Here is a 4,182-nt window from a genome sequence, read left to right as displayed (position 1 = left end):
GCATGGGGCGCCTTGTTGCGGGCAGAATGAAGAAAAAACTCGCCGGGCGATCTCTCCCTTCTCGACATACCGCGTTGGTGTCCAGTCCGAGCCTGACTGTTGTTCATCTTTCTACATACATACATACTGACTGTGGGATTAAAATGAACTCGGGGGCACAGGACGCGGCACAAACCGGGCACATCTTCTCTCTCCCAAACGCCAGGCAAACACGGGGAGGCACGCAAACACGAGGAGGCTGGAAAAATTCGAGGTGTGTAGCATCTACACTGGGGAGATCTTCCGGACAGGAACGGCGCAGCCACCAGAGACAGTACCAGATGAACTGTCACGACACACCGGCCGGACTGAGGCGTCGAGGGCCCCACTCGTTCCTTCGCATAGCGGCCACTCTTCGGATCGCTGGTCGAGCGACCCGGGGGATGCCCCGCGCGCCTGACCCAGGCGCGGAAACGAATCTGCGAGGCGTGGCCGCTCATGCGGCCCGATGGGGAGGAGGGGAAGACGTAGGGCGTGCTTGCGCGCCTTTCCGAGGCCCCTCCAACCCACCCGCGCTAGCTAGGTCTCGGGTTTGACGCATGGGGTCACTCCCGCGAAACTCGGAGAGAGAGATTTTTAGCAATACCAAGAGAGAGAGAGAGAGAGAGAGAGAGAGAGAGAAGGCATGGAGGAGCAGGGATGATACTTGGCTAGTTGGGGAGCAGGATGGTGATCTTCTCGAGACAATCAACAACTTGAGGTGGGAATTGTGGAAGACGGTCAGAGGTTTGGTTATCATCTGTCAGGTGCCAGGACATGCTAAGGGTGTTGGAGGAATCTCGGCTGTGGCGATGGTGGATGCAGTGGCGAAGTGGGCGGCGGAAGGGGTCCCGAGGGAGCCAGATCTGCTTGTGCGACGATCGATCGCAACTATGATGGGAGTCACAGACTACGGTCGGGTGGATGGAGGGGGTCAGGACACACTCAGCTCACTTGCGATAGGAGGGAAGGTGTTCTCAGAGGTGGCTAAGCGACTCCAGATGCTGTGGGCAAGAGAGATGATTCAGGAAAAGCTACGGGATGAGGATCACAGTGGACGCAATCACATGCTATTCGACTTGGCTAGGGCGGGGATTACTACTGTGGAGAGTGGGGAGGAGGCAAGGTGGACGACAATCAGGAGTCTACTTCTCAAAGGTGTGGGGGCGAGGGCGCGACCCAGTGGTGAAAAGTGTGGATATTCAGCAATGCTACAGACAATTGGGGCTTCTAGAGTCAACTGGAAAATGGACAAGTGCAAGTGTGGGCAGGTTCACGACGTAAGACACTTCATCTTGGGAGAGGGTGGGTGTCAGTTATGCATGAGTCAAGAGGTGAGAAGGGCTTTTAGAGAAGGGTGCAGCGATCTCTCAACTAAAGTCCTGGGGCTAGACTTGGTGCCAGACGACGAGGCAGGGAGATGTGGTCAGGACCTGGAGTGGGCGTCGGATATTCTCTTTGGGGACAAGTCCTACATGGTGACGAGAGACTCAGATGGGGACCGGATGTGGGTGCGGGCGGCCTCAACGGTGTTGCTGGGGTGCATGCTCCATCCAGGATTGAGTGCCCTGCAGCAAGGGGTGGATAACTTCAGACAAAGGAAGGCGGATGCTGACAAGTTTGGTCGAGAACGAGGACGACTTCACTGGACGCTTGAGAGGGCGAGCGCGGTGGGAAGCGTGGAACACAGAGAAGGAGAGGAGTCATCCGGGGAGGAGGGTGGTGGCGATGCATCGACGAAAGAAGAAGGGACGGAGGCGGCAGGGATGGGGCGATCGGATGAGCACAGAGAGGAGGGAGGAGAGGGGAAAGGAGAGGACGCTGAGCACTTTGACTCTGCGCCATGGATGGGTGAGCAGCGCGAGGAGGCAGGTGGGAGCAACCGAAGGATGATGGAGACGATTGTAGTGGAGGCGCTGAGAAATCTATGGGGAAATATCAACGAGGAACTGCTGGTGTACGAGGAGAGGCTGGAGGAGGTCGCGCAACAGGGGGAGGAGAAGCGGCGCAGGGAGACAGGAAGTCATCGTGTACGTGCGAACGAAGATGATTTGTACCGTCGAGGACAAGGGGCTCGCTTGGTGGAAGGGGCCGTGAGGGAGATGGTGCCGAGAGGGGAGGAGGCGCGGATGGAGACGTCAGCTAAGAGAGAGAGGGCCAAGGTGCAGGAAAAGAAGACGAGATCGGTGCGGAGCGCTGAGACCTTACTTCAGATGGGGCCTTTTGGGTGGCGATGCTTTGTGGGCGGACAGAGGGTGGATGCAATTCGGGATGCGGAAGTGCAAAAGCACATGGTGAGCGGGTTGGACGGACGCTATATGAGTGGAGAGGGGACTGGAAGGGTGGAGAAATGGCTGCGTCAGAGCGAGGAACGGGAGGAGAAGGCGATTCAGTGGTCGTTGGAGGAGAGCAATCGGCGGGTGAGAGAGGAGAGGAGGCAAGCGGAGGCGGATCAGAGCGAAGAAACACAGATTTCGGAATCAGACTCGAGCGGATGCGAGGAGGAGGTGGAGACGTGGAAGCGTTATGGACGACGGAAGGGGCAGAAGAAGGCGCGGGTGGATAGAGCAGCAATGATTTCAGATTCAGGATGGGGTCAAGGCAGTCAATCAGTCGATCAGTACATGAGTCAGTCAGTGGACCAGGCAGTCAGTGGTGAGCAGAGAGGAGAAGTTCAGATGGAAGTGGAGAGCGGAGGCGATAGCGGGGCAGCGGGGAGCAGCGGGCAGAGTGGGATCGATAGAGGGGAGTCGAGAGGAGACATGGTGGGAGGAGGGAGCTATGGTGAGGAGGACGACGAGCTTATGCTGGAGTACATGGGGAACGAGGGCGTGGGCAGCGAGGAGATCGACAAGTTCATGGGGTGGACGACGGTGGACTTGCGAGGGGAGCGTTTCAGTGGGCCAAGGCCGAGTGACGTTAATCAGGCTAAACGAAGCAGGGGTCGACGAGGAGGAGCAACTGGAGTGAGGCGAGCAGCGATGCAAGCTACGAGGAAGGGGAACGACTAGAACGTGTTCGTGATGAGACTGTGACCAGTCGACCGTCGTGCGACTGGCTGTCTAAGCCTGGCGCCGACCCGGTGTTTTGCACACCCACCTTCTGTTCAGTCGACGCTCGTTCGTCCACTGAGAACTCAGTGGTTGTCACCACTTTGTATGCTTTTAATATTAACCTTGCGAACTCGTCCCCCCCGGCAGGGCTATGCAACCGTGACCAGTGTGTGCTGTCTACGCCTGATCCAGGCGTGAAATCTGCCGATGCGTGATCTGTGTGTGGGCCGCTCTGTGAGGGGTCCAGGCATTGTCCGACGGGTAGGGGGTCTGTGCCCGGGCGGTGTCCGGTGCGGAGTCTCTCTCTGATCCCGCCTGTGGTGTTGGGTGCGAGGTCGTGGAAGCTTCGATCCCAAGGGGGGGAGCTGAGCCCACTCGATAACCAACTCTCAGGGGCAGTAGGTGGGCGAGCTTCAAGCGCGCTCATCTCGATCGTCAAGGCGTCGCTACGCGCGGTCTTCCGCGGGGGGAGCGTCGCCGACGGGTGCGGGACCGCGGCGCAGCCAGTGCCGTGGCGATGCCTCCGGCTGCTGCGGCGAGTGGCTTGCTGCTCGCTGCGATGGCGAAAAACTCGTCTCGTGGCACACCAAGGGCTTATGCTCTGTCGAGACGTGAGGCGTATGCGCCCAGGAGGGGAGGGTGCATGCGTAACGACGCTGCTAGAGATGCCTTCGGGGCCCAGAGATAAAACTTCTGATGCCATGCGTGACCTAGTAGTGTCCCCAGCTATGGGCGTGTCCACGTTGGAGCCAGGTGTGGTGTGGACGCGAGAATAGCTCCGCCGTTCATGGAGGCAACCGATGCGAGTCGACTGGTGTGTGTCGTCGTGGTTTCGTATCAAGAATTCTCTCTCTTTTAGCAATACCAAACAACTTGAAACTCGTGAACTAGCCGGGGCAGTCGGAGAAGGGGCAACTCCGTGCACTGACGGTCGGCCGTCAGAAAACACGCCTCCGTGGCTCGGGTTACACCAATCCTCGCTACCCAACGCGGCCAAAGGATATCCACCTCGAGAACCTCGAGAACACACCGGCAGCAGAGGGACGCAGCCTGCTTCATCCACCACAATACACACGATATGTCGCTCGCCACGCTCCGCCTCGCCGCCGTG

Source organism: Emiliania huxleyi, assembly GCF_000372725.1.
Source record: "Emiliania huxleyi CCMP1516 unplaced genomic scaffold EMIHUscaffold_57, whole genome shotgun sequence".
NCBI lineage: Eukaryota > Haptophyta > Isochrysidales > Noelaerhabdaceae > Emiliania > Emiliania huxleyi.
The sequence above is the reverse complement of the archived record's forward strand: the minus strand, read 5'-3'. Positions refer to the sequence as shown.